Source organism: Phragmites australis, chromosome 10 (assembly GCF_958298935.1).
Source record: "Phragmites australis chromosome 10, lpPhrAust1.1, whole genome shotgun sequence".
Classification (NCBI taxonomy): domain Eukaryota; kingdom Viridiplantae; phylum Streptophyta; class Magnoliopsida; order Poales; family Poaceae; genus Phragmites; species Phragmites australis.
In genome coordinates this window covers 6233070-6247460 of record NC_084930.1, presented here as the reverse complement: position 1 = coordinate 6247460, position 14391 = coordinate 6233070, and positions in this window count along the sequence as shown.

The window sequence follows — 14391 nt, the reverse complement described above, 5'->3', positions numbered from 1 at the left end:
GGTCTTTGCACATATTAACAAGGTGGGAGTACGAGCTCGTAGCTCAGCGATTGAGAGCGATGGTGCTTGCCCCATCCACCTAAGTTCGATCCCAGGGAAGTGTCTCATCAGAAATTTGTTCTTTAAAAATAAACCTTTAATCTTATATGCGTGGTGTCATAATATGACTGTGACGTACGTGTCACCAATGAAGCTTATGTGTATTGGTTGTAGATCTAATGTGTATTTAGATGTATGTTTATAATTAAACTTGCATTCTAGTGTTAAGATTTAAAAAGATATAAAAAAGTGTAGGATCGAAAGTGACGATTAGAAGGGGGTGAATATGTGCTTTAACAAATTTCTTACAAAATTGATAGCCTTCTTCTATTCGAACATCGAATACATCTCTATAAGAGAATCATAATAGAACGCAACATAAATATGCAGCGGAAAAACTACACCTATGCAGAAATTCTAGAAACTCCGGAGAAAGATCAAAAACCAAACTAGAAATTCAACAAAAAGTGGATCTCATGGTTGAAATCGAACACTAGGTTCTATAGCAAACTAATCCATAACTCATCCCCACACAAAAGGTTAAATCTTGATAAAAGACCACTCAAGGATTAAGAGATGAACACCGGGTGAAGAAGATCTTCAAGATGATAGTTGTAAAACCCTAATCTCAGGATCTCCTGTGCCTCCTGCATCAGTTCCTGGATCAAGTAACTGATACGCACAATATAACAGTTGTAATATCACAGTCAAACTCGAGCATAAGTATTAAAGTTATAGGGTACAAAGGTTACAAACCATAGTGTATATATTACAAACATGGCCAAATAGCCAACAAAAACACAGCGAAAAACAGAACCCAAACCACAGACAGCTAGGGTGCGAACACGACTCTAGAGACTACTCCTCAGTTCCGTCTTCGCCTCTAGCGTTGGCGGGATCCGCCTCTTCATCTGAATGACAGCAAGAGTGAGCACGGAAGGCGCTCAGCAAGCCCTATACTATTTCAAGTTGTTGATAGATGCATAAATGGTTAATTCAAGGATAAGACTTTACGGTTTAGTTTTATGTGTAAAACGGTTTATGTAGGTATTCTATTGTATCACATATTATTGATATTACTTAGTTTAAAACCGGCTAACAAGCTTTATCTGGGGTTTTTCGGTCCTGGGAGGGGCTACACCTCACCCCGCAGTCCCTATTATCACAGCTGGTGTACCTCTAGTATCATACAGCTTCTGACGGAATAAGCCAGGAACCTCATCACACGGACATCTAGTCCACACACTCACTCATCAAAATGCACACACCCAGAGTCTAGTCATCAGGGTTACTGCCTTCGCATGTCCATGACTGTGGAGACGGCTATTCAAATAGATTTACACTCTGCATAGGTTGTACAACTTTACCCATGCGATATGCTCAGCCTCCAACCGTTGCAAGTGGAGGAACGAATCATACCGAGATCCTCCAAACACCTTTCCTACCGGGCTTTTCTACGAGACACCCCAAGTACCAGAGACCATGTTCAAAATACCATATTGGCTATGCCTCTCTCGAAATATTCAACAGAGGGTCAGATGGACACTTGGTTTCTCGTTGCTCCCCAGTCGCCTAGTATTATGCCCAACTCAGTCCGGTGAAAGAAGAGTTAAGTCCTGCCCATTTAGGACGCATGGTTACACGGGGGTGGCTAAGCATGACGGCGTAATGACTCGGTCCTTAATCAGCCAGAGCAGGTATCTTCTGGCAATGAACACCACAAAGGTGACTCAAGCCCCTAGGAGCATCCTCGTCTAGAGTACTACTCCACCTGCCCTCGCCAAAATAGTTTTCACCGATTTTTTACACATCTCCCACCATATCCCACACGATATCAAGGATTTCACATCCATAACGGAATTCATAACCATCAAGGATTCATGGTATATGAGTTAACATTGATAACGGTAAATCTTATCTCCGAGGAGAAGTGTTTTAAAAGCGACGTCTCCGAGAAGACGTATTCCATCCTAAGTATGCTAGATATCAAGGCGTCGTCCATCGTTAATATACTTAACAACAGGTATTCTTAGGGTGATATGTATTCTGGATGATTACATGTAAGGCATGACAGTGTTGATAGGATTAACTACTACAAGTAGTTTGAAATAAAATGCAATATATAGCACATGTGATAATAAGTCCGGTTTTAGTTGATCATGTATATTATTTGAAAACCATATGTTCAGTATGATCAAGGAGATAGGACTTGCTTTCTCTGAAGTTCTCTTTAGAGTCCTGGTTGTAGTATGGATCCTCTTTACTCTTGATGCTTCCTGCGCAGCACTCACAGAACTCTGGTTGCTCTGTAATTACGACTACGATCAAAAACGACTATACTAGAAAAGAACCAATTAATACCAAATGGAAAATTAAATGAGCTCTAATGGACAACACAATGTGACAGATGAGTAGATCTCGATTTTAGATTAATTTTGGTGAAAGAATCGTCAAAATCGAAGCCAGAACGGAGAAGTTATGGCTCCCGAAAGTTTTAATCCAATTTAAATCGAAAAAAATACTAAATGAACTGTTCATGAGTGGGACCCACTGAACAGTACTGGACCCATATAAACAGTACTAGTTAGGCCAAGAGGGGCCTAGATTGGGCCGAGTTTGGGCCGGACTACGCAGTATTGGGTTGCACAGTACTGGGTTGTACAGTACTGGACTGCACAGTATTAGGTTGCACAGTATCGGATTGGCCCGCTGGGGTGTGGCCCATAAATGGTTGGGCCGGCCTGGTAGGCCAATGACGCCTGGGCCAAGCTGTGGCCTAGTCGCTGGGTTGCAGGCCCTACCCGCCCCCTCAGAGGGCAGTTAGCAGGCTTGCCGCTCTCTGAGAGAGCGGTTAGGCCACCCGTCCTCTCATGAGATGGTAAGGAGCCCTAACCGTCCTTTTAAAGGGCTGCAGGCGTCTAATTTTATAATTTTTTCTATGAGAAATCTATTTATTTAAATTTTTAATAAAAAATATAAAAAAACACTAGAATGCGACGCGACAGCACACGCTGAACACGAGAATGCGACTAGGCAGCACATGTCGAACACGAGAATGCGCGCATCTGGTCGATCTCGCGATGGGGTTGGGGCCCAACCGTTGGGCTTTTGGGGATGGTGCTGAATCTCCCAGGCTGGTCTGGTTGGTCACACACGAGTAGGACAAATCGGAAGCTCGCTTTGCTTGATGCTGCGTTTTCTTTGGGGTGCCTCTGGCAGGCTCGTTGGTAAGGTCGTCTCTGGGGCATACGAAAACAACGGGTGGGCCCTGCCCTGCCACGAGCAGGGCCCCACATCTCAAGTCACGGGGCCTTTAGGAGTGAGCTGATTAGTGCATCAAAATTCCCTCGACACATGGCATGTCTATTGTCTAGTAGCATATAGAGGGGGAGAAAATGGAGGAAATTAGCTTCAGAGTGAGCATCAGCTGATGTTCCAACTTTTCATGCGTTCGAACTCGGTAAGAGACGGACTCAGTATTTATTGGAGACGGATTGAGTTTATATATCAGGGAGCAGAGAAGTACTTCCTCTTGTCACAGATATGTAACGTTCTGTACAAGAATCCGATTAAACTTTTGAAACTTGACACTAATAACTTTTGAAATTTTTTAATTTCAAAACATAAAATTATATTTATGGATTTATCTTCAATATACTTTTATAATATTATAAATTTATTAAATTGTATAAATATATTTTAGTAAAAAATAGTGATCAAAATTACGTATCTAACATTGAGTATTTTTTGACTAGCGGAAATAGGTTCCGGAGGTAAAGTGTTGTCAAACGTAGCCGGATCTATTAGTCTATTAGATAACGTTGTGTTGAAAATTTGTTGGATGACACCAAAAGATCCCAAGTCTAGAATTGTATCGTTTGAGCTGGACGGGCGACACCTTTATCTCGCCGGATGAATGAGCGATATCTTTATTAATATACAATATAATAGGCATATGTATAATTATTTTTTTAATATAACTTTTGTATATGGAAATTTGAAAAATATTTCACATTCAGTCGGCGAAAAGTGCTAGTTGTATAAATAGTTGTCCAAACGATATCACGGAATGGTCCATTAAATCCTAATATTTGGTTCAATGTCACTTTGTCGATATTTCTTTATTTAGTTGATGTAAAAGTGTGTGAGTTAATTTTTTTATGAAGTAATGTTAGGAGGATATAAAATCTAATTTGTCAAACAATAGTGATTGTCAAGCATAATTATCATATAATCTGGTATGGAGGTTACATATTGAAGGATCGAGATACGGCATAGAGGGGGTGAATGGATGATTTTTCAATAATAAAACAGAATAACACAACGGAAACTAATATCGGATATTCCAATCCAGATGATCAAATGTTCTGACACACACTGGACGTTCCGATATACACTATCGGAACTTCTGATTTTCTTGAATATAAAACAAAACTAAATACAAGCAACAATGAGTTAAACTACGGAATTTAAGATGCAACAGGATAATATCTATTCAATTTAAAGTAAAACTACCCAGCATAAGGTCTAACTCAAGATATTAAATAAATTGCTCGAAAAACACATAAGAGGAAAGAACTAACTAAAGAGGGGAGACGTCACGAATTTGTTCCCGAAGTTCGGATCCTTGAGGGGATCCTACATCTCCGTTGAAAGACTCGATCGCACTTGAGCCGGGTCTCTTTCAACCCTTTTCCTCGCGATGTTGCACAAAGCACTCCTCAACTCCACTTAGTATTCCTTCCCTTTCGGAGGCAGAACCCGACCTTCACAAACTTCTCACGGCGCACCACAAGTGAATTGGTGGCTCGTAAGTGACTCCTAGCCGTCTAGGAGACCTCAATCTCCAAGAGTAACAAATGCACATGAAGAACGCTTGAAGATGAAACCTAGTGCTCAAAGATGAAATCAATCCATTTTCACTATATCTCTCACTCAAATTCCTTTCTCAAGATATAGCACAAAGCAAGGGAGATGAGAGAAGAACTTTGGGGCTCTAGAAAGGTCTTAACTTGTCAAAGCACCAGCAAGCCGAAGAGGTGAGAGAGGGAGAGTATTTATAGGGTACCCCAAAAACTAGCCATTATGCACATTTTCAGCCCACATCGTAACTTTCGATTTTATGATCGGAACTTCCAATCAGTGCAAAGTAACAATAGATACTAGCTCTGCTCAAACAAAATCTTGAGAAAAACACATATCGGAACTTCTGATCTTAAACATCGGAACTTCTGATTCAAGTGAACTTTCCGAGCACTAGAAATTTTAACTACACCGAACACTCTAACATATATCGGAACTTCCGACCGAAATATCGGAACTTCTAATTCAACCTAAAACTTCCCGAACGCTAGAATTTTAAACACACCGGACACTCTGACATATATCGAAACTTCTGACTTAAATATCAGAACTTTCGATATCATCATAATGTTTTTAAAAAAAGTGTTCGTGAACAAGAAAAGTGACTCTCATCTAAGGGTTAACTTTGAGCACTAAGTTCATAACAAAGTCTTCAACGCTGCATCCCTCTTAATAGTACGGCATTCCTATACTCAATTCAAGATAAATTGCTATAGCTATAGGAATAACCATGAGCTATCTTCTTTCTTCATTTTTTGGGATCGCCAACATCATTTAGCTTTTATCATCAGGACTTTTACCTATTCAAATACTCATTGAACATATTAGTCCCTTAATCGTTTGTCATGAATCATCAAAACTCACATAGGAGCCTAGATGCAGTTTCACATATGCTGATAAATATTACATGGGACATAGGATTTATCGGCGTGCGCTAATGGACCCTAACCATAAAAAGATAACGATAACAAACGTTGGCATGCATGGCACGCATAAAGACTAAGCTAATAGCTTGCCACTGCTAAACCTAAAATGCATTAGGGAATGAAAATAGATCGAGTTACAATAGATGCTCTCTACTGAGTGCACCTAGTATATTTGACCTTTCGTAGGGCATCGGGGCCTTTCGCCTTAGCGAGACGGGTCCTGTGAGGAACCATCCAAATAGTATTCTAATTAATCATTAAGTCAATCATTTCCATAACCACGACTGCATTGATTAACAAAAATACAATTCCGGTAGTCTCGGGATATGTTTTATGCCCAACATCGGAAGACGCACCTTTCCAATATATATCATCACAACAAAACTTAATAAAGAGTGAGTAATAAAATTATATTACAAATCTTTAAGTATTAACAACTTCTGAAAATTTACAACAAAATAGAGAGCTAGGAGAAAAATAAAATAGATCACCCCAATCCAAAAGAGAAACTATGCAGTGAAAGACAAAATCGATTAACAACAAAGATAGGTGGAGTCATATGCCCTTAGTTTTCACCCCAAAATACAGTCACACAGGTAGTTTGCACTACTCATCCTTATCACCTACCTCGGTGGGTGCGAAATAGCCAAACACTACCTCCACCACGTCGGTAGCACATGAAAGAGCAGCATGAGTATGAAGGTACTCACAAGACTTAATCTATATTGGGTACATATAAATAACCCGACTCTGAGGATTATACATTTGGATGAAGTAGCAAGAATCAGCCATAAGGTTAAGTAAAGTTCATATGCAAAAGCAATTTTGACACAAATATGTGAGCATCTATTCTTAACAACGTGCACCTTTATACCCTGTAATCCTCAACATGAACCTATATGTAACTGGAACTATTATAAACATATCCGTAACATAATCATCTCAACCACATCCCAACATACTATACTACATTATCCCACATTTGTGACTCTACGACCGCAACAGATGGACAGAAGCATGCTCATGACCGAGAGTGCAGAAATTCGAATTGTTCTTACACCCTGTAGGGGTATATTTTTACCCACATGACTCGAGGACCATTCGGCTTGCGTGACCACATAGGCCCACACAAGGGGTACTCGTGTCAATCTTTCTCATACCCGGAACTACCCACTTGCACATGCCCCTATGGTACTGGGGTTACCACGAGCGTGTCCCATACATCTCCGGCTCCCCACCACCTTGCTTCTCTTTTTTTCTTTTTCTCTTACGCATCATAAGGCCGCAAGGCAAGCGTCAGCATGGCGTATGATAATCGCCTTATCTTACCATTAGATCGACATGTGGTTAGTATAGAAAGTGTTAGAGCTAACTGCAACAACGATCGGTGCTTAAACGATGCAATCGGTCTATTGCATCCGGGTTCCTCTCCCGACCTACCCCTAGCACCGTCCACATCTAGCTCATCCTCACAACTCATCCATCTCAATGTCATTATCATTGTGAACCATAAGTAAGTCCTAAGCTCGCGAGTAATGGTTGAACCATCACTCGACTTCTACCGAGGACCTATGCATTGCTAAGCATTTTGCTAGAATGCTAATCATGCAAACATACATAAAGCATAATTTATCATATAAGACACAAACGATCCTAAGTAGTGGGTTGGGAGTATGCTTAGATACTTGTCTTTCTACTCTGGCGCTTGCCTGATGCTACCTGCGTAGCACTCACAAAACCTCGGTGGTTCGGTGTCGCCTTCAACCACTTGGACCATCGGCGTAACACTCTCTAAATGAATCAAGAATTCATCGCATAAACAAGTGAATGATAGAAAAGCATGCATATGATGCATGCTCGAACAATAATAAATCGTCGTTTTTCGAAAACATTTGCAAAGGAACACTAAACAATCCGGGTTAGAAAAGGTTTGAACCTCGGATAAGACAACCTAAGTACATAAAGCTTGGAACTACTGGCGGTCAGATCGACGGTATAGCGGCAGTCAAATTGATGGCGTGCAGAGACTTTAAGGCCTTGGCGGTCAGACCAATGGTACAATAGTGGTTAGATAGGCAGCTGGCGGTCAGACCAGCCCTAATAGCGGCTGACTCTTGACTATTGGGTTTTGCTATGGTTTTGAACTAACTTACCGGCGATCAGACTGGCCTGATCGGCGGTTAGACTCTACCAGTGACACTTTGCGAGGCCACCAGTGAAGGCTCCGATGAAACTTGTGACTATGAAGGGTACCAAAATACTCCACAATGCTAGGAGAATGTTTTCTATGATTGTTCGAACAACATGCATGGTCCAAACACATGAAATCCTGTGGATGAGATCTAGATATAGGTTTAACTTTGGTTTCTCGGTTCATAAAACAGCGAGCAACTAGAGCTAGGAAACGATGGAAAACAGCATGGGAAGGTTTACATCGGCATAGGGGAACTTCCTATGGGATTGGTTCCTCTTGGGGAAGCTCTGATTTTTGGATCGAGCCTTGAGGTGGTCGCTAAGATTGAGATGAGGAAGCCTGGGGAAAAGCATCTCTGGCGATGGAGAAGAGGGGGAAGAACTCAAGGAAGCCTTCAGAAAGCTCGAGGAAGTCCCCACTGTCGATCTCCGATCGTCGGGGTCGTCCTCTCCTTCTCTCTCTAAGGTTTGGGTGAGGGAGAGAGAGTGAGAGAAAAAAGAGAAAAGAGAGAGCAAGAGAGAGTGATCGACTCACGTAAGTCGAGCCTCTGGGCTCTGGCGGTCAGATCGTGGAAGTTCTCGGTCAGACCGTGGAAAACCCACATGGCAAGCCCATGTGGCTGCCCCTGGCGATCAGACCGCTGGGGACCCTGATCAGACCGCGGAAATGGTCTTTTTCCTTTGTCTAACATTTTCTATTCTTCTTCTTCTCCAAAGTTTTTAAGGCTTTCCTAAAAAGCTCTAGACCATCTCCTAAGTACTCTTGAAACACGTTTGAAACTTAATTTAATAATAAACATATAGAAATAATTGCCATGATGATTACGCATGCTTAATTACATGATTAATATCTTGGGACATGACAAACCTCCTCCCCCTAACAAGAATCTTGTACTGAGATTTAGCAAACTCTTGTACTGAGATTTAGCAAACTCAAGGAGAAAGAGACGATAATGAAGTGGGAAGGAATTTTTGTAAATGGACAAGAATTTTGTCGAAATCCATCGACAGACTGATAAGATAGCTATCGGACCTCCTGTGCACTGATGGTCAGACCGTAGCTAGTCCCGGTCAGACTGCGACACAGTTGGACATGGGTACGACGGTTAAATTGAAATCTATACAGAGAGTTTTGGTTCCCACGATTAGACCACAAGCCTTGGGTGGTCAGACCGCGCGAGAGCAGAGAGCAAAATGGCCTTTGGACGCCTCTGGCGATTAGATAGGCAGAGGTGCAGTTGGACTGCCAGAAGTATGTACTCTCAGTTGATGGTTTCTAAGTGCACTCCTTTGGGAGCGAAGTTTCCAACCAACATGATAATGAACCCTAGACATGTGAAATGTTAAATATATGCATAACTGAAAAAAATACTCACAAGTTTCAAAAAGATCAGAAAACTCAGAGCGGATTCGATCCTCGCACTCCCAAGTTGCCTCATCTTCTGAGTGATTGCTCCATTACACTTTGATGAATTTTATGGAATGCAACCGAGTCTTACGTTCCGCTTCATCCAAAATCTGCATCGGTCGCTCACAATAAGATAGATCTGGTCAAAATTCTTGATTTGCCATTTCAATGACATCAGTTGGGACTCGAATGCATTTCTTCAATTGTGAGACATGAAACACATTATGCACGGCGGAGAGGGACGGAGGCAAGTCCAACTGAGAGGCCACCTCACCACGCCGAGTAATGATTTGGAAGGTCCCACATATCAAGATGCTAGCTTCCCTCTGACTTGAAAGTATCAAATCCCCTTGAAAGGTGAATTGAGTACCTCGATCAGATATTATCTTCTTCAGAATTCCATGAAGGCAAGCAATTTGAGTGAGGTATAGCTCCGCATATCTCTTGACCAAGTACGTGGTCTTGATATGAAAGAAATAAGCTGACTTGGTCAACCGTTCCATGATGACCCAAATTGAGTCATACCCTTGAGATATCATGGGTAACCTAGTAATGAAATCCATATCGACCTCCTCCCACTTCTAGGAGAGAATAGGTAAGGGCTGAAGCGTACCAGCCGACTTGAGGTGTTCGGCCTTTACCCTCTGGCAAATATCACACTCAGCAACATAGCGAGCAATTTCACGCTTTATGCAGGCCCACCAAAATCTTAGCTTGAGGCCTTGGTATATCTTGGTACTTCCTGGGTGAATAGACAACAAAGAATCATAGGTCTCATCCAGAATCTTCTTCCTCAACACATCAACCATAGGTCTCTTCCCGAACCACAGGATGCCTTGATCATCCTTAGAAAAGCAGGCAGCTTTGCCTTCCTTCATTTTATCTCGAATTTGGGTCATGCCCTTATCATCCTTTTGAGCTTCCTTAATTTGAACTAGGAAAAAATCACTCCAAAACCATCTCGAATCCAAACCTTCGGAAATCATCACAAAGCGTGGTGACTCTAGGCTTGAGCAAAAGATAATTATATCGAGCCTTTTAACTCAGTGCATCAGCGACAACATTAGCCTTGTCGGGATGATAATAAGCTTCTAGCTCATAGTTTTTGATCAACTCGAGCCATCTTATCTGTCACATGTTCAGATCGGCTTGAGTGAAGATATACTTGACACTTTTGTGATCCATATAGATATGGCACAAATTGCCCAACATATAGTGATGCAAAATCTTCAGAGCATGGACAACTGCCACAAGCTCTAAGTTATGAGTTCAACTTTCTTTGTGCCGCTTCAATTGGCATGAAGCATACACAACAACTCAGCCTTCTTGCATTAGGACACATCTGAGGACTATGTGGGAAGCATCGCAATAGACGTCGAAACCCTTGTCCACTTCAAGCTGAGTAAGAACAGGAGTGGTCGTGAGCAGGTTCTTCAAAGTTTTGAAAGCTGACTCACATTCACTTGATCACTCAAACACACTTTCTTGCTTCAATAGCACGGTCATGGGCTTAGAGATTGGAGAAGTTCTCGATGAACTGGCAGTAATAATCCGTAAGTCTGAGGAAACTCCGGATGTCAATAATATTCTTGGGTTGAACCCAATTGAGAACTTCATGTAATTTACTCGAGTCAACAATAACTCCGTTCTCAGACAATACATGAACTAGAAAAGAAACTTCCTTGAGCTACAACTAGTATTTGCTGAACTTGGCATAGAGTTTGTGATCTCGAAGTCGGCCAAGAACAACTCGGAGATGATCTGCATTTCTTCTTTAGTCTTGGAGTAGATGAGAATATCATCAATGAAAATCACGATAAACTTGTCAAGTTCCTCCATGAAGACCGTGTTCATCAAATACATGAAGAATGTCGGTGCATTGGTCAGGTCAAAGGACATAATGGTATACTCATAGAGCCTGTAACTGGTAGAGAAAGTTGTCTTTAGAATATCCTCCGATCGGATCTTTATGTGGCGATAGCCCAATCTCAAGTCTATCTTAGATAAAACCCGGGCACCGGTCAATTGATAGAATAAAATATCAATCTGAGAAAGTGGATACTTGTTTTTGACAGTGACCTCATTCAATGGACGATAGTGACCTCATTCAATGGACGATAGTCGACACACATCCGCAGAGTTTGATCATTCTTCTTCACAAAAAGCGTTAGGCATCCCAAGGTGATGAGCTCGGATGAATGAAACCCTTTGAGAGCAACTCCTAAATATGCTTCTTCAATTCTACCAACTCATTTGGAAGCATCCAATAAGATCTCTTTGAAATTGAGGTCGTAGCGAGCAAAAGCCCAATATAGAATTCCACTACTCGGTCGGGTAGCATTCCAAACAGTTCTTTTGGGAAGACATCAAGAAATTCACAGACTACAGGAATATCCAGGAGACCCGTGGTTGCAACACTCATCAAAGCATATAAGTGGAGACCATCCTCTCCAAAGTGAAGACAAATCCGAACACCCTTTAGATTTGTGAGGGAAACGACCTTCTTGCCGCAAGTAGTACGAGCGTTAGCCAATTCATTCCCAGGATGACATCAACTCCCCTAGTATCCAACACGATCAGGTTTGCAGCAAATGAAACTCCTTCAATGAGTACATTAGCCTTAGGAACAACTCGGTGGGTTTTAACTTAGTACCAAGTACATCAATGTGAAAGGCAGAAGGCAAGGTCTCGATGACTATATTGTGACTCAAAACATAACCCTCATTGATAAACGAATGAAATGCTCCCGAATCAAAAAGAACAACTGTAAGGTGAGAATTCACAAGTAGCGTACCAACGAGCATGCTGTCATCCTCCTAAGCTTTCTCGGTGGTGATGTGGTTCACTCGGCCACGCTTGGGAACATGCGCCATCTTGGAAGCTTGAGGAGGGGGTTGGACCAACAGTGAAGGCTTTAGAGCAGTCACCATAGCTCCTAGCTTCGGGAAAGTGCAATCATGTGCAAAGTGTTCGACACGCTCACAGTTGTAGCATGGGCCACAGGGGCCACCTGTCACACTCCCCTGAGATCCTGCAGGTCTTGGAGGTTGTCTTTGCGATGAGGAAGACGAACGTCATACTATCCATATTGGTCGTGAAACAGTTGAAGCCGGCATGTGAGATGGACGGGGTTGACTCTCCGTATGCGGATGTTGAGAGCTCCTACCAACAGAAGGCGACATGATCCTCTTGCGCTTCTTCTCCTCTCGGTGGCTCTTCATCTTAAACTTGACCATGAGAGAGGTGCTCACCAACTTATTGAAGTCGGTGAACTGATGAGTCGACAAGCGGTCTTGCATCTTGGAAGAGAGGTCATTCACAAAATAGTATTGCTTTGTCTCGTCGGTGTTGACCTCTTCTGGTGCATATTGTGCAAGGTGGTTGAACACTTGTATATACTCCATAACAGAATTACCTCTCTGCTGGAGGTCCAGGAATTCCCGCCTTTTGATCTCCATTAGCCCCTTGGGAATATGATAGTCATGAAAGGCTCGGCGGAACTCCACCCAAGAGACGCGATGATCGGCGATGTGCATGGCGAGGTAGTTGGTCCACCATGTACCGGCCAGGTCTTAGAGTTCATGGGCGGCGAAGAGAGCCTTATCTTGATCCTCGCACCGAATGGGAGCGAGCTTCTGATCGATAGTGTGAAACCAATGGTCAATGTTGAGAGGTCCTCAGCGCACGTGAAGGTGAGCAGCTGAGTTCAGAGGAAATCCGAGAAGTCATCTCGGCGTCCAGCTCCACCTCCTCTTTGAAGGGTCGTATTATGCACGAAAGCTTCGAGGAGAGTCATCTGAGCTTGATGGTTTTGCTCAATTTGCATTAAGAAATCCGCCATACTCAGCAGTGGAGGCGGTATGGGGTTATTCTCATTAGAACCCTCAAGAAGATCTCTCAGACTTTGGTGAGTTCTCATCTCATTAGAGATGGCAAAAAGAAAAATGGTGAAAGGTTAAACTCCGACTTGATGGAAATGGCATCGATTGAACCAAGATAAATGATGCACATTAGAGCATCGTAATATAAGGATAATGCATGATGAAAAAAGTGTAGTGCAACATATGGAGAACGTAGCCTAGCTCACAGCTCACAATGTTTTCTGCGCAAGTGTCAGCAGTCAGCCCGCTACTTGAAACACGTTTGAAGCTTAATTTAATAAATAAATGCGTAGAAACAATTGCCATGATGATTAAGCATGCTTAATTATGTGATTAACTTTTTGGAATGTGATAGGCCCTCTCCTGCTTCCTTTCCCTCTCTGCTTCACATGCATCAGCTGTGGCACGCTCCTTCACTGCCTTGCTCAGGCGCTCCTCCTCCTGATGCTTGAGATGTAGTTCCTCCTGCCGTTGGTCGTACTCCCAGAGTTCGTAAGATTACCTTCTCCACTGCATAATCATGTCGACCCACCGCTTCTTGTCCTCAGTTTGCTCCATGTCCAGCCATTCCATGAAGTCATAGATAAGTGGAGGTGACTGAAGAAATAAAAAAAGATGAGAGATTATAAGACAATGCATTAAATCATACGGAAAGTGCCACATGAGTGATCTATGTTGCTATACTAGTGGGTAGGGATGGCAACGGATTGGGTCGGGGCCGGGTGGAGCAAAACCACACTCGACCCGAAACCCGACCCGCACCTGAAATGCTAATCGGGTTAAAACATGCACCTACACCCAAACCCGACGGGGACCCGAAACCCAGTGGGGACCCATCGGGTCTTATTAACATAGGAGCACGTGGAGCCACAGAGGGGCGTGGGCGCTAAGGGTCCACTCCTAGGGGACAGAGGCCAGGATGCACCGGCCGTCGTTCAGGCCGATCGCTAGGCAACGCCAGCTGGCTCTCGCCGTCGAGCCAGCTAGTGTTGGCCACCATTGGGCAGACCGCCACCAAGCCGCCTTTGAGGAGGGTGCTAGGGAGATTGACACCGCTGGTGGCAAATCCACTGGATCTAGG